Below are 22,078 nucleotides of genomic sequence, written 5' to 3'. Positions count from 1 at the left end.
AAGAGTAGTGACTGGCGTATTGTGACGAGTTAGTTGTTCGGCCACCATCCATTGACCAGACGTTTTCAATTGGTGGGAGATCTGGAGAATGTGCTGGCCAGGGCAGCAGTCGAACATTTTCTGCGTCCAGAAAGGCCGGTACAGGTACGCATTTCTCCTCCTTGCACGAGGCTTTACTGCAACGTTTCACCAGGCAAGGCCGGTCAACTGCTGTTTGTGTATGAGAAATCGGTTGGAAACTTTCCTAATGTCAGCACGTTGTAGGTGTCGCCACCGGCGCCAACCTTGTGTGAATGCTCTGAAAAGCTAATCATTTGCATATCACATCATCTTCTTCCTGTCGGTTAAATTTCGCGTCTGTAGCATGTCATCTTCGTGGTGTAGCAATTTTAATGTCCAGTAGTGTAATATTCTGTCTAAAAATGTTTCTGCATTTGAAAGATCATGTCTATTCAAATTCCGCTCTAGGCGCATAAGAGTGACGCCAGTAGTGCCGCTATGAGGATGCAAATCAGGTTTGCTTTAAATACACTCTGTAACGCTCGTGAGTGTTAGTTAACTTCGAGACTGTACTTCGTTCGTTCAAATGGCTCTGAGCACTATGGGACTTAACATCTGAGGTCATCAGTCCCCTAGAACTTAGAACTACTTAAACCTAACCAACCTAAGGACATCATACACATCTATGCCCGAGGCAGGATTCGAACCTGCGAACGTAGAGGTCGCGCGGTTCCAGACTGAAGCGCCTTTACTTGGTGAACTGATGTTAGTCAAGATGCCAAGAAGGGGACAAAGATGCCATTATTGGTACTTCACTGAGTTTGACCAGGTCGTGTAATAGGGCTACGAGAAGCTAGTGTTCCTTCTGCGATGTTGCAGAAAGAATTGGCAGAATGTAGCTGCTGTACCTAACTGCTGGCAGCGGTGGTCACGAGAATGTATGGTGCCAAGAAGACCGGGCTCCTAACAGCCACATAGCACTACCGAGAGGGAAGACCATCGTGTTCGTTGCATGGCTCTGGTGCACCGAACTGCATCTGTAGCTGCAATTTGAGCAGCAGTTGGCACCACAGTGACATAACGAACGCTTACAAATCGGTTACTTCAAGGACAGTTCCGAGGCAGACGCCCTAGAGCGTGCATTCCATTGACCTAAAACCACCTCCCTTTGCGACTTCAGACGAGAGCAGGGGGAAGGTCCTTTGCATTTTCCGGTGAAAGCTGGTTCTGCCTCCGTGCCAGTGACGACCGTGTGTTGATTAGAAAGATGCCAGTTGGGGCCTGCAACCAACCTGTCTGCGTGCTACACACGCTGGACTCACACCTGGAGTTACGATATGGTGACCCTAGGCACACTGACAGCAAAACTGTACTTCAGTCTGGTGGTTCGACAAGTTGTGCCATTCATGAAGGCATTCCAGGTGGTGTTTTGCAACAGGACAACGCTGGCGCACCTACCGCTGTTGTGACCCAAGATGCTGTACAGAGTGTCTCCAGTCGAACACATGTGGGACATCATCGGACAACAACTCCAGCGTCATCCACGAACAGTTTCAACTGTTGCTGTACTGACCGACCAAGTGCAACAGGCGTCGAACTCCATCCCACAAACTGGTATCCGACACCTGTGCAACACAATGCATGCTACGTTTGCATGCCTGCATGCAACATTCTGGCGGTTAAATCGGTGCCAGCATTTCATATTTGCAGTGGCTTATCCCGCAAGTATATGAACTTGTGATCTGGCAATGTTAATCACTTACATACGTTACCTAGACAGACGTACTCCGTATTACTCTGCATTAATTATTTTTTGGTGATATGACTTTACTTTTTGTCAGCGTAGTTTATGGTGCTACGACTATGAGCTCACCCATCGCCACCACAACTCGTCTGATACACTACAGGCCATTAAAATGCTACACCACGAAGATGACGTGCTACAGACGCGAAATTTAACCGACAGGAAGAAGATGCTGTGATATGCAAATGATTAGCTTTTCAGAGCATTCACACAAGGTTGGCACCGGTGGCGACACCTACAACGTGCTGACATGAGGAAAGTTTACAACCGATTTCTCATACACAAACAGCAGTTGACCGACTGTGCCTGGTCGAACGTCGTTGTGATGCCTCGTGTAAGAAATGCGTACCATCACGTTTCCGACTTTGATAAAGGTCGGGTTGTAGCCTATCGCGATTGCAGTTTATCGTATCGCGACGTTGCTGCTCGCGTTGGTCGAGATCCGATGACTGTTAGCAGAATATTTAATCGGTGGGCTCTGGAGGGTAATACGGAACGCCGTGCTGGATCCCAACGGCCTCGTATCACTATCAGTCGAGATGACAGGCATCTTACCCGCATGGCTGTAACGGATCGTGCAGCCACGTCTCGATCCCTGAGTCAACAGATGGGGACGTTTGCAAGGCAACAACCATCTGCACGAACAGTTCGAGAACGTTTGCAGCCGCATGGACTATCAGCTCAGAGACCATGGCTGCGGTTACCCTTGACACTGCATCACAGACAGGAGCGCCTGCGATGGTGTACTCAACGACGAAACGTCATTTTTTTCGGATGGATCCAGGTTCTGTTTCCAGCATCATGATGGTCGCATCCGTGTTTGGCGACATCGCGGTGAAAGCACATTGGAAGCGTCTATTCGTTATCGCCATACTGGCGTATCACCCGGCGTGATGGTATGGGATGCCATTGGTCACACGTCTCGGTCACCTCTTGTTCGCATTGACGGCATTTGAACAGTGGACGTTACATTTCAGATATGTTACCACCCGTGGCTCTACCCTTCATTCGATCCCTTCGAAACCCTACATTTCAGCAGGATATTGCACGACCGCATTTTGCAGATCCTGTACGGGCCTTTCTGGATACAGAAAATGTTCGACTGCTGCCCTGGCCAGCACATTCTCCAGATCTCCCACCAATTGGAAACGTCTGGTCAATGGTGGCCGAGCAACTGGCTCGTCACAATACGCCAGTCACTACTCTTGATGAAATGTGGTATCGTGTTGAAGCTGCATGGGCAAGTGTACCTGTACACGCCATCCATACGCCCAGGCGTATCAAGGCCGTTATTACGGCCAGAGGTGGTTGTTCTGGGTACTGATTTCTCAGGATCTATGGATCCAAATTGCGTGAAAATGTAATCACATATCAGTTCTAGTATAATATATTTGTCCAATAATACCCGTTTATCATCTGCATTTCTTCTTGGTGTAGCAATTTTAATGGCCAGTAGTGTATACAACGTTTGGCTATGTAATAAAAAGCGTGAATCCTTCCAATAAAAATTAACTTGATTCTACAATGGCCAAGAAGAGACTGAATAAAGACATGTATTACAGTGAATAGTCATCCTTTTATTTCATAATCAGTTGATAATCGCCGCAAGAGTGTAATACAGAGTCAGGCTTCCCGTTGCGGTGGAATGCTGTCGACCAGGTGGGTATTGGACCTGGCGACGTGTTAAATCGTGATGCGCGAAGTCTTTCCTTCAGAGCTCGCCACATCACCGCGATATACATGTAACCAGAAAAAACAATGATTCGTAATTTTCGCCAAACTAAATTATTATTATAGTAAAATAATGAAATTTATCATAATTTTGCAGTACGTACATCGCGTGGGCGACAAAGTTCTGAGTGATACAGCGCTCGCTGTATCACTACAAAAGAAAATTTTAATTTTGCTTCCAGGACAAGAGGTGTTTTCTAATGAGCGGACGAGAATACGCACGTCGGCGCGTGACAGTGCAGTGGTCCCGGAGATTACGCCGTTTTTTCCGGAGAGAGCCGTTGTTAGAATAACAAACACATGCAAAGAATGGTAGACAGTATTCCGAAACTACAGAAACGTAAATTATTTGAATAGTAAAACTCTGTTGCCTGCAGCACCTGTAATGTATTTTCCCATTACAAACGGATTGGACGATTTACTCCATCGCCAGGTGTAAACTGCGTTATTAGTTCGTCTACATGAGTGTAACGAGCGGAATGGGCAGTTTTCTTAGTACAGAAAACTGTTTATAAAACACGCAGAACACAGACAGTCTTTTGTAGTGTGGGTACACACTTTTATAAGAAATATTATGCCTGAGAGTGTGATTCTTGGTTATTTAGTGTGCTTAAATTTAAGATAGCACTATGTACATACATTATTAGGTATGGAGTTGTATATTGAGTGTAATGTCATCCAGTTAAGCATGAGCGCATTTGCTCATGATAATAACCTACAAGTTGAAACTGGCCATTAATATGAAACTTCCTTTTCATTTCATTACAGCGTCCTCCCACATGACACCATGACTTTGTCTGCTGGCTTTGAAAAAAATATGATTTGAAGCCAGGTAAGGGTTGCAGAAAGCATCAGAACGATAACTTCGTGCTAGGGTACAAGTACGAACACTGTACTGAAACTCCCGCTCTGTGTATATCATGAACAGGCATTTACTGTCTTTTCGTTTCAAGTGTCATTTCAGAACAGAGGTGTGCAGTACAGACTGCGTACATTTGCCAATTGGTATCGTCAAATTCCCAGCGAGTTGGAACGTGTCAAGGGAAATTCCGTTGGGACCATACAGAATAGGTAATCAGTTACTGGAATTTCATTCATACGCAAAGAAGATCTCAGGAAAACCATTGAACGTATCAGGAGATTTACATCTATCTCTCCACTCTTATTTTGGTACAACCAATTTAGGATTATACCATAAATTTTAATTGTTTCTCCCTGGTGGGTGAGTGGTTATGTGTCTGAGCTTTCCTTCTGTAACTGTTGGCATTTAATTTGTACTGAGGGCGTTCATGACTGTAAAAGTAAGAAGAGAGTAGTGAGTCAGCAGTCAAACAGGCAGATATCTGAGTTCTGTTTATAAACCAAAGGAAAATCTAATTTATTTACTTGTTTTCTTGTAGTGTATTACGAACATAATGTTTTGATAGGAATATAACACATATTGTAGGGTTATTCATAGTTACCTACAGAATTTCAGATGAAAAGAGCGCAAAAACTACATGTACGTTGGATAGAACATCTGACCCAAGGTTTTAGCTCCCACTGTGCTCAGTATGGGGAGCATTAGTGGCACGGAAAACGTTAATATAAGTGTGCAGTGCAATTCATTAAAGACGCTGCTGCTACTGCTGCCCAGGAGGACGCAATGGCAGCAGTCCATTTTGAAAACCTGTAACTGGGTTGCCTATATGCAGGCTGAAATAATCAGATGTGACAATACAGAGCGGATGATTTTTATGCACGTTGTGACACACCTGCCGCCCTAGCATTGCACTCTACAATTATGCCACAATGTTTATTTGGAACAGACATTTGGAGAAATACCCAGTGAGCTGGTGCGTTGCTGGTGCTGGTTTCCGTCGATTGTCTTTTGATCGTTGAGTCGACTTCGATGCTTATTTGTCTTCTCCACATCTTTGACGGCAGAGGATTTTAAATGGAGTGCACGCGCTCTGCTGGTGGCTGGTGTGCGGGTGCCCGCGGCGGGAGGTGGAGTGGCGTGGGACTTGTAAGGGGTCCGTAGGCCCTTACTGTAGGTTTGCACTCGGCACGGGTCGACAGGGCAAACTATCGATTAGTGTGTCGTGTTGCGAGAGCGAGTGGAGAGTTGAGTGAGTAGTTTCCCGTGTGGCGGGCCGAGCTGTGCGGAAGCCAGCAGTTGTTGTAATGCCAGCTTTACCGACAAAGGGAGTGGCCATCGCCGCGGTTTAACCCCTTTGTGTTAGACTAATACGGGAAAGTGAAAAGGCATAATTACGAGAGTGATCAGTGATATTTCTGTGCCGTTATTTTGATTTCGCGTCTACCGCGCCGGCATTATTTTGGATTTGCAGTGTTGGATTGCAGTGTTGGATTGCAGTGATTGTATCAGCGTGTGACGAATGTGAATAACGAAGAAACCTGTGCTGAGAGTAGCCGTTATTAAAAGTGTATGACGAAGGCAATGGCTGTCTCCATCTTTTTGTGTTTTTTGAGACGAATATAGGTTCTTGTTTAGCGAAGCTGTGTTGTTGTTCTTCTTGTTACCAGACATTTCATTATTACAGCATTTGAGAAGGACAAAATGGAATGTAACAACTCCGTAGCAGTCAAATTCGATTGCCAGCACCATTAGGTACACGGTCATATTAATTAATTATTATTTGGGCTGCTATCAGATCCCGATCGAGCGGGATATATAAAATACGGACGTGTTACAGACTGAGTTTGTATGCAGCGCGGCGAGAGGCCGAGTCGGCACGATGAAGGAGCGTGGCCAGCCGCTATTGCGAGTTTAACCGTTACAATGCAGATCTTCTGTCCGTGGTGACTGGGATTTCCTCGAGGTTGGAAGGACAAGGTCCGTCGAGTTGGAGTCGTCGAGTTGCTTCTATTCATGATAACTAAATATTGCAGTGTGCTAAAAACTATTTGGAATTGTTCCAGTTGCTTATCACTGAATTTTGTGTCGTCACTTGTTACCTTTACGGCAGTTAAGGAAGTGTTACGACGCCCACCAAACAGATACGAAACATGGCTAAACACATAGCTAGAAGTGTAACTAAGTAGTGCGTGAGTCTGTGTTTGGCGTTCCAAGCTACGCTGAAAAATTTTTCCCATTCTACCTGTTATTATTTTAGTCTGGCCTTTAAATGTGCGCCGAGATTATTCTTGCTATTCTAACTTTTAAGCCATCATTTTAGAGGTGGTTTTAAGGGATTTTCTAACCAAATTTTAAGAGCCGTGACTGCCAAAGTAAGTCACGGAGTTTAATTCTGTTGGTTTCATTTGTGGAGTATGTCACTGAAAGATACTGAAAACTAGTTGTGCAGTTAGGATTGTGTATTTCGTGCCACAGAATATTGGCTGCCACTGATGTGATTTATTGTTGCAGATAATTGGCATTGGTTGACGTGAGCAAACTGGGATCGGGCTACCACGGGGGCAGAGTGATATTTTAGGCCCTGCCTCCTCCCCCCCCCCCCCAAGTCCAGGGGTTATGTTGTTACTGTCCTGTAATTCCATACTTTCGGTGGATAGTTATGGTTTGTGAAGCTCAATCGCAGTGCAAAGATGAGTACCTTTTTATTTCATTTCCTGTCCCGTGGATTTCTTGTATTGGTTAAAATCTTTTCGTGTGCCCGCGTCGATCACTAATTCTCATGTAGAGTGGAAGCGGCCCTTGTTAAATTTTTTTCTCGTTACAGTCAGGTAATGAAATCATACGAACCTGGTATATGCAAGTAGTATTGTTCTAATTAATCTGAAGTTGGCCGAGTGAACTATAAATATTTTGGGGCTTGTTGAACTCAGAACTTTGATGTGAGTTAGTTATGTTAGTCATATTTTATGAATCAGGATTTTATGAACATTGTATTAGTTAATGAAAAGTTGGCCGAGTAAACCTTAAAATTTTGGTGGTTGTTGAACTCAGAACTTTAATCTTGGATAGTTATGTTAGTCATATTTTACGAGCATGCTTTTATGAATATTGTATTTGAATTATGAAAAGTTGGCCAAGGAAGCCTTAAAACATTACTGTCTGTTGAACACTGGGTTGGTTATGTCAGCCACATTTACTTTAATAACGGTTTTATGAATAGTGTTTCTTTTAATGAAAAGTTGCCTGAGTAAACCTTAAAAATATTGGTGTTTGTTGAACTCAGAACCTTTATCTGAGCTAGTTAAATCAGTCATATTTTACGAATTGTCTTAAAATTATGAAAAGTTGGCCAAAGAAGTCTTAAAACACTATTCTCTGTTGAACGTTGAACTTGGATGTGAAGAAAAGGTAGATAAAAGGGTTTCCATGTAAGTGATGAAGTAGGTGTGATTTATTTGAAAGTTATATTGAATTAATTATGGGTCCATGAACATGGTTTAAATTTATGTAGGTGATTGAAAGAAAAGTAATTACTTTTGAATTCATTGTGGGAGTGAAGAGTGGTCAAATTGTTACCAACATTTACTATCGAATACAGTCTTGATCACAATTTATTTATTATGGTGACCGGTTTCGACCACTACTGTGGTCATCTTCAGACCATTGAGTAATGACCTCATCTGCTGGAGAATCAGTCTTTACTCAATGGTCTGAAGATGACCACAGTAGTGGTCGAAACCGGTCACTGTAATAAATAAATTGTGATCAAGACTGTTTTTGATAATAAATACCTTAAAAGATTTTTGTGTTCTATGAGACAAGCTTGGTTGTAATTATGGTTAATGTGAATGCATTATGAGCAATGTGTTTGTAATAAAGAAGTGTGTGGCAGCTACAACTGCTTTCGATTATGATTTCGGTTTGTCCTTAGGGGCCACACCCCACCCTATCCACTGATATTATTTATCTGAATGTGATGTAGTTTTCGTGCAGTCATCTCCTGAAGAAACTGAGTATACTTGCGTAAAACTTGAAATGTATTTGCATGTTTATGAGCACTACACTGTTTTACGAAGTAAATTAAAATGCACTCTAATATAAAAAACAATGCGCCACGAAGCAATTATCCGAATGGGACGGAAACCTGTAGGTGCGTTGTACATGTACAGGTGATCACAGTTTCGAAAAAAGGGCAATTTTTCAGAGGGAAGAGCTTCACAAACTGAGCAAGTCAGTAACGCATTGGTCCAGGTCTGGCCCTTATGCAAGCAGTTATTCGGCTTGGCACTGACTGATAGAGTTGGGATATCGTGCCGAATTCTGTACAATTGGCGCGCTAGATCGTCAAAACCCCGAAATGATTGAAGAGCCCTGCCCATGCTGTGAGTCCGCGAATGATAAACAAAGGAGGTTTGCTATTGAAAAGGATGGCTCCCCAGACCGTCACTCCTCTTGTTCAGCCATATGGCGCCCGAGATTCAGATTGTTGACCCACAGCTGTCTGAGGAGTCTCCAGATTCGTCTTCGGCCTGGAATCTGTTCGAATGGAGTAGAACTGTCTTCAGTGAAGAGTCCCGCTTCTGACAGAGCCCTAATGACCAGAGAAGTGTCTGGAGACGCCCCACAGAGTGGTGGGATCCCAACCTCACTGTCGCCCGTCATACGGCCCTACAACCAGGAGTGGTAGTCTGGGATGACATTTATTTTCATGGAAGGACCCCTTTGGTCGTCATCTGTGGCATCCTTACACCGCAATGGTGAGTGGACGATATTCTATGTTCGGTTTTGTCGCCCTCCATGTCAAGCCAACTTGAACTTCCCACATATTGCGAGAGTTTCTACTTGTCTTAGTGCTTGCCAAATCCTATCTTCGCCAACAAGGTCACCGTATCTCTTCTCCAATTTAGAACATTTGGAGCATTATGGGCAGGTACCTCCAACCAGTTCGGAATTTTGACGTTCTAATTCGCCAGTTGGACAGAATTTGAGGAATATCCCTCGGGAGACATCCCACAACTCTATCAGTCAATGCCTAGCCGAATATCTGCTTGCATAAGTGCAACCGGTTTCGGCCCTTGCCTCGGACCATCTTCATGTTTACATCGTCAGTATGGCTGCTGGTGGAGGTAGACGGAGCGAGACCCGTAGAAGTACTTCTACGGATACATGGTTGATACCGTCACTATAGAATGTTTGACGTTCTCACATCGTCACCTCTGCCTGTTCCGCTTCATCACTACTGAAGTGAAGTCTTCAAAAGTGTTCTTTAAGTTTTGGGAAAAAAGATGAAAATCGGACGGGGACAGGACGCCACAGTGTGGAGGATGATCGATGACAGTGAACCGAAAGCGTCGGATTGTTGCAGGTCTCGCAGTACACGTACGTGGTATTACATTGCCCCGCTGAAGGAGAGGATGTGCCATATGTGAACGAACTCTTCGAATTCGAAATCTACGCTACTGGCCACTAAAATTGCTTCACCACAAAGATGACGTGCTACAGACGCGAAATTTAACCGACAGGAAGAAGATGCTGTGATATGAAAATTATTACCTGTTCAGAGCATTCACACAACGTGCTGACATGAGGAAAGTTCCCAACCGATTTCTCATACACAAACACCAGTTGACCGGCGTTGCCTGGTGAAACGTTGTTGTGATGCCTCGTGTAAGGAGGAGAAATGCGTACCATCATGTTTCCGACTTTGATAAAGGTCGGATTGTAGCCTATCGCGATTGTGGTTTATCGTATAGCGACATTGCTGTTCGCGTTGGTCGAGATCCAATGGCTGGTAGCAGAATATGGAATCGGTGGGTACAGGAGGGTAATACGGAACGCCGTGCTTGATCCCAACGGCCTCGTATCACTAGTAGTAGAGATGACAGGCATCTTAGCCGCATGACTGGAACGTATCGTGCAGCCACGTCTCGATCCCTGAGTCAACAGATGGGGACGTTTGCAAGACAACAACCATCTGAACGAACAGTTCGACGACGTTTGGAGCAGCATGGACTATCAGCTCGGAGACAATGACTGCGGTTACCCTTGACGCTGCATCACAGACAGGAGCGCCTGCGATGGTGTACTCAACGACGAAACTGGGTGCACGAATAACGAAACGTCATTTTTTTCGGATGGATCCAGGTTCTGTTTCTAGCATCATGATGGTCGCATCCGTGTTTGGCGACATCGCGGTGAACGCACATTGGAAGCGTCTATTCGTTATCGGCATACTGGCGTATCACCCGGCGTGATGGTATGGGATGCCATTGGTCACACGTCTCGGTCACTTCTTGTTCGCATTGACGGCACTTTGAACAGTGGACGTTACATTTCAGATGTGTTACGATCCGTGGCTCTACCCTTCATTCGATTCTTGCGAAACCCTACATTTAAGCAGGATACTGCACGACCGCATTTTGCAGGTCCTGTACGATCCTTTCTGGATACAGAAAATGTTCGACTGCTGCCCTGGCCAGCACATTCTCCAGATCTCTCACCAACTGGAAACGTCTGGTCAATGGTGGCCGAGCAAATGTCTCGTCACAATATGCCAGTCACTACTCTTGATGAAGTGTGGTATCGTGTTGAAGCTGCATCGGCAGCTGTACCTGTACACGCCATCCTAACTCTGTTTGACTCAGTGCCCAGACGTATCAAGGCCGTTATTACGGCCAGAGGTGGTTGTTCTGGATACTGATTTCTCAGGATCTATGGATCCAAATTGCGTGAAAATGTAATCACATATCAGTTCTAGTATAATATATTTGTCCAATGAATACCCGTTTATCATCTGAATTTATTCTTGGTGTAGCAATTTTAATGGCCAGTAGTGTATGTCGCAGAAGTCCTCCTAGTGTTGCGATTTTTTTTGTCAGTGTATTTACCATCGTCTCATTTTTAAGACGGACCCGTTTCACTACATGTGTGGGACTTAACCACTAACTGGAAGTTGATAGATGGAGTGCTGACACAACAGTTACAGATAGTCCGCGTAAAACAGTTATGTTGGCACGGATGCAGTGTATATATGGATCGTGATAAACCCCTTCAGCATCAACTACGGTCTGAAGCGCCGAAACTGGTAGCTACACAATGAATAGGATCATAAGGACGGCTATAGGCTTTTCATTTTCTTACAATAGTGAACGGCAGTGGTCCCCAAGACTGCCAGTCTCGCTAGCGGGATTAAAGCAGAGCTCACCGCCTGCAGCGTCGTCGACAGGACTGACTGCGGACCTTTGGTACAGAGCCGAGTGGAGGGTCTGAATCAGAGGCTGAGACGGTTCTGCGACCATGTGGGCTGCAGATTCCTCGACTTGCGCCATAGGGTGGTGGGGTTTCGGGTTCCGCTGGATAGGTCAGGAGTCCACTACACGCAACAAGCGGCTATGCGGGTAGCAGGGGTTCTGTGGCGTGGGCTGGGCGGTTTTTTAGGTTAGATGGCCTTGGGCAAGTACAGAAAGGGCAACAGCCTCAACGGGTGCGGGGCAAAGTCAGGACATGCGGGGACCAAGCAGCAATCGGTATTGTAATTGTAAACTGTCGAAGCTGCGTTGGTAAAGTACCGGAACTTCAAGCGCTGATAGAAACCACCGAAGCTGAAATCGTTATAGATACAGAAAGCTGGCTGAAGCCAGAGATAAATTCTGCCGAAATTTTTACAAAGGTACAGACGGTGTTTAGAAAGGATAAATTGCATGCAACCGGTGGTGGAGTGTTCGTCGCTGTTAGTAGTAGTTTATCCTGTAGTGAAGTAGAAATGGATAGTTCCTGTGAATTATTAAGGGTGGAGGTTACACTCAACAACCGAGCTAGGTTAATAATTAGCTCCTTTCACCGACCTCCCGACTCAGCAGCATTAGTGGCAGAACAACTGAGAGAAAATTTGGAATACATTTCACATAAATTTTCTCAGCATGTTATAGTCTTAGGTGGAGATTTCAGTTTACCAGATATAGACTGGGACACTCAGATGTTTAGGACGGGTGGTAGGGACAGAGCATCGAGTGACATTATACTGAGAACACTAACCGAAAATTACCTCGAGCAATTAAACAGAGAACCGACTCGTGGAGATAACATCTTGGACATACTGATAACAAACAGACCCGAACTTTTCGACTATGTATGTGCAGAACAGGGAACCAGTGATCATAAGGCCGTTGCAGCATCCCTAAATATGGAAGTTAATAGGAATATAAAAAAAGGGAGGAAGGTTTATCTGTTTAGCAAGAGTAATAGAAGGCAGATTTCAGACTACCTAACAGATCAAAACGAAAATTTCTGTTCCGACACTGACAATGTTGAGTGTTTATGGAAAAAGTTCAAGGCAATCGTAAAATGCGTTTTAGACAGGTACGTGCCGAGTAAAACTGTGAGGGACGCGAAAAACCCACCGTGGTACAACAACAAAGTTAGGAAAGTACTGCGAAATCAAAGAGAGCTTCACTGCAAGTTTAAACGCAGCCAAAACCTCTCAGACAAACAGAAGCTAAACGATGTCAAAGTTAGCGTTGCGAGAAGCGTTCAGTGAATTCGAAAGTAAAATTCTATGTACCGACTTGACAGAAAATCCTAGGAAGTTCTGGTCTTACGTTAAATCAGTAAGTGGCTCGAAACAGCATATCAAGACACTCCGGGATGATGATGGCATTGAAACAGAGGATGACACGCGTGAAGCTGAAATACTAAACACCTTTTTCCAAAGCTGTTTCACAGAGGAAGACCGCACTGCAGTTCCTTCTCTAAGTCCTCGCACAAACGAAAAAATGGCTGACATCGAATTAAGTGTCCAAGGAATAGAAAAGCAACTGGAATCACTCAACAGAGGAAAGTCCACTGGACCTGACGGGATACCAATTCGATTCTACACAGAGTACGCGAAAGAACTTGCCCCCCTTCTAACAGCCGTGTACCGCAAGTCTCTAGAGGAACGGAAGGTTCCAAATGATTGGAAAAGAGCACAGGTAGTCCCAGTCTTCAAGAAGGGTCGTCGAGCAGATGCGCAAAACTATAGACCTATATCTCTGACGTCGATCTGTTGTAGAATTTTAGAACATGTTTTTTGCTCGAGTATCATGTCGTTTTTGGAAACCCAGAATGTACTATGTAGGAATCAACATTGATTCCGGAAACAGCGATGGTGTGAGACCCAACTCGCTTTATTTGTTCATGAGACCCAGAAAATATTAGATACAGGCTCCCAGGTAGATGCTATTTTTCTTGACTTCCGGAAGGCGTTCGATACAGTTCCGCACTGTCGCCTGATAAACAAAGTAAGAGCCTACGGAATATCAGACCAGCTGTGTGATTGGATTGAAGAGTTTTTAGCAAACAGAACACAGCATGTTGTTATCAATGGAGAGACGTCTACAGACGTTAAAGTAACCTCTGGCGTGCCACAGGGGAGTGTTATGGGACCATTGCTTTTCACAAAAAAATGGTTCAAATGGCTCTGAGCACTATGGGACTTAACATCTATGGTCATCAGTCCCCTAGAACTTAGAACTACTTAAACCTAACTAACCTAAGGACAGCACACAACACCCAGCCATCACGAGGCAGAGAAAAGCCCTGACCCCGCCGGGAATCGAACCCGGGAACCCGGGCGTGGGAAGCGAGAACGCTACCGCACGACCACGAGATGCGGGCTGCTTTTCACAATATATATAAATGACCTAGTAGATAGTGTCGGAAGTTCCATGCGGGTTTTCGCGGATGATGCTGTAGTATACAGAGAAGTTGCAGCATTAGAAAATTGTAGTGAAATGCAGGAAGATCTTCAGCGAATAGGCACTTGGTGCAGGGAGTGGCAACTGACCCTTAACATAGACAAATGTAATGTATTGCGAATACATAGAAAGAAGGATCCTTTATTGTATGATTATATGATAGCGGAACAAACACTGGTAGCAGTTACTTCTGTAAAATATCTGGGAGTATGCGTGCGGAACGATTTGAAGTGGAATGATCATATAAAATTAATTGTTGGTAAGGCGGGTACCAGGTTGAGATTCATTCGGAGAGTCCTTAGAAAATGTAGTCCATCAACAAAGGGGGTGGCTTACAAAACACTCGTTCGACCTATACTTGAGTATTGCTCATCAGTGTGGGATCCGTACCGGATCGGGTTGACGGAGGAGATAGAGAAGATCCAAAGAAGAGCGGCGCGTTTCGTCACAGGGTTATTTGGTAACCGTGATAGCGTTACGGAGATGTTTAACAAACTCAAGTGGCAGAATCTGCAAGAGAGGCGCTCTGCATCGCGGTGTAGCTTGCTCGTCTGGTTTCGAGAGGGTGCGTTTCTGGATGAGGTATCGAATATATTGCTTCCCCCTACTTATACCTCCCGAGCAGATCACGAATGTAAAATTAGAGAGATTAGAGCGCGCACGGAGGCTTTCAGACAGTCGTTCTTCCCGCAAACCATACGCGACTGGAACAGGAAAGGGAGGTAATGACAGTGGCACGTAAAGTGCCCTCCGCCACACACCGTTGGGTGGCTTGCGGAGCATAAATGTAGATGTAGATGTAGACCTCCAGTGAAAAGGACCTCCAGTCAAAAGGATGGACCTACAAAAACGAATCTCCGATTCCCTCCAATTTAGCCTTCACGAACTGCTCTTGTTTTGCTATAACAGGCCCAATTTTCATGGATATAAACGGAACAGCGTAGTGTATTGGACTTGAAATGGTATGTTAAAAACGTCGTTCATATTACGTATCAACAAGCCACTTGTGAGTCATTCTCATGGCTCAAAGAATATATTTTCTCTTCTGCAACCTAAGCCATGTCTTTGGTTGAGTAATGAAAAAACTTTTCTTCAAGCGGCACTCTGAGCGCGAAGCCTTGTCAGCCAATTAGGTTGGTTGGTACAGAGTTTCAAGCTCGAATGCGGCCATGTGGAGTCGCTCTTTCTGGAGCCTTTAATCGTTGTGCCTGCTGACGATTTGTTAAGTTCAGAGATTTTGTCCTGTGTATTACTGAGTTGGACATTTTTATGCCGCAGCATTTATGATTAAGAAGAGAGCGTTGCCTACTGGCATTGTATTGACGTGATTCTGTATTACGTGATTTTCAGGTCTGCAATTGCGCATTCATCCGAACGAGGTCAGTCTTTTGTTCGCTTCGAGTCTTTGGTTTGCTTTGCGAGAATTTGCTTTTATTTTTGCTTGAGTCACCTGCTTCTATCTGTCAATTTTGATCTCTCGTAAATTACTTTCCTCATGAACTCAGTCCTCAATCTTACGACACTTATGATCAGTCCCAAATGTGCTCGTTTGGCCTATATTAATGTTAGTAATCGGAGCGAGCTCAGTTTATTGGAAGCGATCTGTCTGCAGCAGAAGTAATAGTACCATAAACTGTCTTCTTCAGACAAAGTATTTTCTTTTTCCTATGTCTTTTTAGCAAACAAGGCACGTTTGAGTCGCTGTGAACATCGAGGCACGTGTTGCAGCCTTGAAACACTGATTTTTGCGTTTCAGTCATTCATTCTACGTGTCGTAAGGTATTAGGCTGTAAAAAATGCAGTCATATCTTCATTACACGCGTCTCTTTTAGAAGAGGAAACGCATTTACGCTTATAGGTTGCGTCAAGATGGTTGAAGGAGATCTTGGTTTCCTTTAATTCATGTTAAAAGCCCCTTTGCATATTCCGTTGCGCTACGAAAATTTTAATACCGCAGTCATAGCTCCTATGCACTCTTGGGTTAAACTACACTGGGGTGCAAAACTTAAGGACCAAAGAAACTTTTTCGTGGTCTGTCACTGCCAAGTAATATACCTCGATGAAACTTGGATCGCACATAGAAAAACAGCACGGTCTAGTACAGACCCTACATTCTTAGCAACAACAGAATTGGTACATGCACTGCTCCGTCAGAGATATAAGAATGATTTTCCCGTGTAACTATTGACTCGTTCGTTTCCGAACCAGGGACTCTTGCGTCAGATTGATATATTTACCCTCCTCCATCATCCTTAAAAGTTTGTAACATCGTCACGGAATCACCGTGTATATACACACACTAAGGTTCCAAAACATTACGACCTCCTGTTTATTAGCTTATTTGTCCGTCTTTGGAACGAAATTCATCACTGATTCTGCGTATCAAGGGTCCAACAGTTTGTTGGAAGGTTTCTGAGGGTATGTGGTATTAAATGTCTGCGCACAGTTATTGTAATTCGCGTAAATAACGGGCCGCTGACTTGCGTACGCGGTGATGGTACCCTATAGTGACCCACATAGGTTCCATAGGATTTACGTTAGGCAAATTTGGTCGGTGGGACATCAAGTTGAGTTCACTATAATACTATTCAAATCATCTTGGGGTTGAAGCTCCTTTTTCCGTGTTTGCTTTAACAAATCTTGTTTTTACACTTTCGACTGTTCCACTGTCCTCCATGTTTGTTTTGACAGCTGGTAAACAGTGAAACAGTGACAATGACAGTGTCAGTGACAGCTCAGTATTTAGAGTTTGACAGTGATGAAGTTCAGGAAACACGTAAGTCGTAATTTTGTCTTAAACAATTTATCTACTTTAAGGTGTAAGTGGTTGCAGTTGACAAACTGTGGAACAAAACAGTCACTGTAGAAACACGATACATCAGAAAAACCAAACCATGTGGTAAAAAGGTATGAATTCATGATTTTGTGTTTATTTCAAATATCTATAATTACGATTTAAATAACGAATAGTTACGTGTACACAAACAGTAAGGAACATTCTTTATCTTTAACAGCCATAAAATAAAAGCCCACTGAAGATGCTGCAACTGCAGTGAAACATGTTTGGGTTAAAAAATAAAATTTTGTTTTGCTAAAGGCGGACCCTATCCTAAAACTTATATTACCTATTCAAATCACTATACCATGGTTGTGGCTCCGAGACGCGGACAATTATAGTGCTGAAAGATGACATCGCCACCGGGAAGTCACCAAGCACGAACGAATGCAAGTGGTTTTCAGCTGTTAGCGTGTCTTCGATTACTACCACAAGTGCCATGCAAGCGCAGGAGAATGTTTCCCGTAGCATAATGCTGGCCTGCGTCCGTGGGGCGCTGCACGTTCCGAGCCGCCGTTCACCTCGATGACGGCATTTATGGAGACGACCATCGGCCTAGTGTAGCAAAAATGTGATTCTCCCGAAGAGCTGACACGTTTCCACTGATCTACGTTCGAATTCCTATGGTCCAGTTTCCACAGCATTTGTAATTCTCGACGTCGTTGGGTCGACATGTGAACACGGAAGGATGCGGAGCCCCGTGTTCAACAATGTATGATGAATGGTGTGCTCTGAAGCACGCACCAGCATTGTGCTGCTTCGGCAGAGATGTCGCAGATCACAATCTATCCTACTTTACGGAGCAGACAAGCCTGCGAACCCCACGTTCTGTGAAGAGGTGTGGGCGTCCAACATTTAGCTCCAGCTGGTAGTCTCACTGTCCCACCTGTTTCCGTAAGTGCTCACGACAGTAGTACATGGACATTCGACCAGCTTCGCCGTTTTCGAGATTCTCGTTCACGGGCTGTGCGTAATAATAATCTGTCCCATGTCAAAGTCTGTTATCTCTTTGGATTTCCCCATTTGCAGCTCATATCTTCGCTAGAGTGTTCCCCAGACCGTGTGTGCTCCGCTTACGTACTTTTGTTACTGCGTCACGTGCTCGCAACGCCACCAGGAGGCATACAACGTCGTGGTAGGAGTGGTCATTATGTTCAGGCTTATCAGCGTACATTTACAGTGGCCAACGCCTGTACCTTCGAAGCTCTGTAGCGTCGATTGATGACATTTCCGGACATGGGTTTCTACGTAAAAATTGATCTACTAAGATCTTTCTACAACATGAGCTGTGAAATACCTGTAGAAGATGTACATAGAGATTTATTTTTGATTTTACGGATAATATCCCTGTCGTCTTTTACTTGGCTTTGAACTGTACTCGTAATTAATTATAATGCTTCTTGCATTTTGGTTTGACTGAGAGGGCATTAATCGATTACTGAATATTTGTCGTTACTTAGCCACTTATTACTGGATTTTAACGTACTGCTCTTACAAGTTTGTTTCAGATTGGTTGTAACATAAAATCTCTGCCATGTTGTTAAAAGTTTTAAAATTATGATCATTCACCGCTCAGTCCAACCCCAACACGTCCTATTAAGTCACAACGTGTAACTTACTTTTTGAAGTCTCATCAGAGGTTACAGTAGTTATACGGAGATGGAGAGACTAGCAAAGGACAGACAAACGAATGGAGCTGCATCAACCAAGTCATCGGAAGGAAAACCACAAGAACAAGTGAAAAAATAATTCTGAGCGGCTAGGATATCCACCATCCCACCACCACAGCAGATGGAGGTGGCAGTCTCTGACAGAGGGCTACGATATGCACTTATGACTCTGGAACGCACGCAGGAATTTCAAACAAAATTATATAAGTGCGGTACTATTTAGGAAAGCTTTTGTATCTACACTCCTGGAAATGGAAAAAAGAATACATTGAATTGACACCGGTGTGTCAGACCCACCATACTTGCTCCGGACACTGCGAGAGGTCTGTACAAGCAATGATCACACGCACGGCACAGCGGACACACCAGGAACCGCGGTGTTGGCCGTCGAATGGCGCTAGCTGCGCAGCATTTGTGCACCGCCGCCGTCAGTGTCAGCGTTTGCCGTGGCATACCGAGCTCCATCGCAGTCTTTAACACTGGTAGCATGCCGCGACAGCGTGGACGTGAACCGTATGTGCAGTTGACGGACTTTGAGCGAGGGCGTATAGTGGGCATGCGGGAGGCCGGGTGGACGTACCGCCGAATTGCTCAACACGTGGGGCGTGAGGTCTCCACAGTACATCGATGTTGTCGCCAGTGGTCGGCGGAAGGTGCACGTGCCCGTCGACCTGGGACCGGACCGCAGCGACGTACGGATGCACGCCAAGACCGTAGGATCCTACGCAGTGCCGTAGGGGACCGCACCGCCACTTCCCAGCAAATTAGGGACACTGTTGCTCCTGGGGTATCGGCGAGGACCATTCGCAACCGTCTCCATGAAGCTGGGCTACGGTCCCGCACACCGTTAGGCCGTCTTCCGCTCACGCCCCAACATCGTGCAGCCCGCCTCCAGTGGTGTCGCGACAGGCGTGAATGGAGTGCCGAATGGAGACGTGTCGTCTTCAGCGATGAGAGTCGCTTCTGCCTTGGTGCCAATGATGGTCGTATGCGTGTTTGGCGCCGTGCAGGTGAGCGCCACAATCAGGACTGCATACGACCGAGGCACACAGGGCCAACACCCGGCATCATGGTGTGGGGAGCGATCTCCTACACTGGCCGTACACCACTGGTGATCGTCGAGGGGACACTGAATAGTGCACGGTACATCCAAACCGTCATCGAACCCATCGTTCTACCATTCCTAGACCGGCAAGGGAACTTGCTGTTCCAACAGGACAATGCACGTCCGCATGTATCCCGTGCCACCCAACGTGCTCTAGAAGGTGTAAGTCAACTACCCTGGCCAGCAAGATCTCCGGATCTGTCCCCCATTGAGAATGTTTGGGACTGGATGAAGCGTCGTCTCACGCGGTCTGCACGTCCAGCACGAACGCTGGTCCAACTGAGGCGCCAGGTGGAAATGGCATGGCAAGCCGTTCCACAGGACTACATCCAGCATCTCTACGATCGTCTCCATGGGAGAATAGCAGCCTGCATTGCTGCGAAAGGTGGATATACACTGTACTAGTGCCGACATTGTGCATGCTCTGTTGCCTGTGTCTATGTGCCTGTGGTTCTGTCAGTGTGATCATGTGATGTATCTGACCCCAGGAATGTGTCAATAAAGTTTCCCCTTCCTGGGACAATGAATTCACGGTGTTCTTATTTCAATTTCCAGGAGTGTATATTTTTGATCTCTCCTTCTTCTGCACTTCAGATATTATATCTTTACGTGTTACGGCTCCCGTCTCTTCCTTGGCATTTCCAGACTTCTTTGGCCTAGCGGATTATAGTTTCTGACATTGTAGGTTTGTCTGCCATTGTTTATTTTGTGGAGACAATCACGTAATTTTATACTGGTGTCTTCAGTTTTGTTTCTTACGTTAAATATGTGCAGCTCCTTTCTAATGTCGCTGTTTCTTGTCTTCCTTGGTACAGCCTTTTACAGCCATAAGAAAACGCATTTCAGTTGCCTAAATTTTACTTTTTTGTCGTTTCTAAACGAATTTTGTAAACTTAGTTCTTATTATGTTTTGTGTCTTCCTTCTAAAATACTTGTTTATTGTTCAACATATAATTGCAAATTTTGTTGCTTTCTTGCCTAGCACTTTGTCAAGCTCTTATGGCATATCACAGCTCAGATAATTAAAACGTCTGGCTTGTTCTCTTACTGTAATGTACGTCACAATTTTTGTTCTTATGTGGTCCCGTTCTATAAATGCCAATGTTTTAGTTTTCTTTCTGGGTATACTCATTTTATAGTCTTCGTCTATTTTACTTGGAAGATAAATTTCTTTTTGCAAGTCATTCTCGCTCTCTGTTAAAATTGTGACATCACCTGCACATAAAACAAAATTCAGAGTGGTCTCTTGGTCTATTCTGACACCTGCAGGAAACTAGGTTTCACGTTCGTATAGACTTTTCAGGTTGTTTATTAGATGAAGTGGGTATCGTCTTTTCTTCACTATACTCCATAGTTTTTCTCGATTAATTTTCTCTAAGGCCTTTTCCAGACAGTCACTTGCTAAGTGGGTCTCTCGATTATATTTTATAGACGATGTAAATAAACTAAGTTAGTACGATTATTTACACTACAGTCCATTTTCATTACTGTTTTTATCCAGTATAAGAAGACAGATGCGTAATTGGGCAATACATAATAATACTCTGGTAATCAAACAAAACAACTGCAGCACTCTCCGCGTGTCTTCAATAAAAGAACTTTCCGTATGAGTATACTCGCTACAAAATTATCGAAATGAAAATGAGAATGGCCAGAAGTGTGCCACCCTGTCGTCGTCATTTTTCACGTTCGTCAGTTCTGTACTCATGTGTATATGTACACTACTGGCCATTAAAATTGCTACACCAAGAAGAAATGCAGATGATAAACGCGTATTCATAGGACAAATATGTTATACTAGAACTGACATGTGATTACATTTCCACGCAATTTGGGTGCACAGATCCTGAGAAATCAGTACCCAGAACAACCACGCCTGGGCATTGAGTCAAACAGAGCTTGGATGGCGTGTACAGGTACAGTTGCCCATGCAGCTTCAACATGATACCACAGTTCATGAAGAGTAGTGACTGGCGTAATGTGACGAGCCAGTTGCTCGGCCACCATTGACCAGACGTTTTCAGTTGGTGAGAGATCTGGAGAATGTGCTGGCCAGGGCAGCAGTCGAACATTTTCTGTATCCAGAAAGGACCGTACAGAACCTTCAAAATGCGGTCGTGCAGTATCCTGCTTAAATGTAGGGTTTCGCAGGGATCGAATAAAGGGTAGAGCCACGGGTCGTAACACATCTGAAATATAACGTCCACTGTTCCAAGTGAAGTCAAAGCGAACAAGAGGTAACCGAGACGTGTAACCAGTGACACCGCATCCATCATGCCGGGTGATACGCCAGTATGACGATGACCAATACACGCTTCCAATGTGCGTCCACCGCG

The sequence above is a fragment of the Schistocerca cancellata genome, chromosome 2 (assembly GCF_023864275.1).
Source record: "Schistocerca cancellata isolate TAMUIC-IGC-003103 chromosome 2, iqSchCanc2.1, whole genome shotgun sequence".
NCBI classification, from domain to species: domain Eukaryota; kingdom Metazoa; phylum Arthropoda; class Insecta; order Orthoptera; family Acrididae; genus Schistocerca; species Schistocerca cancellata.
The sequence above is the reverse complement of the archived record's forward strand: the minus strand, read 5'-3'. Positions refer to the sequence as shown.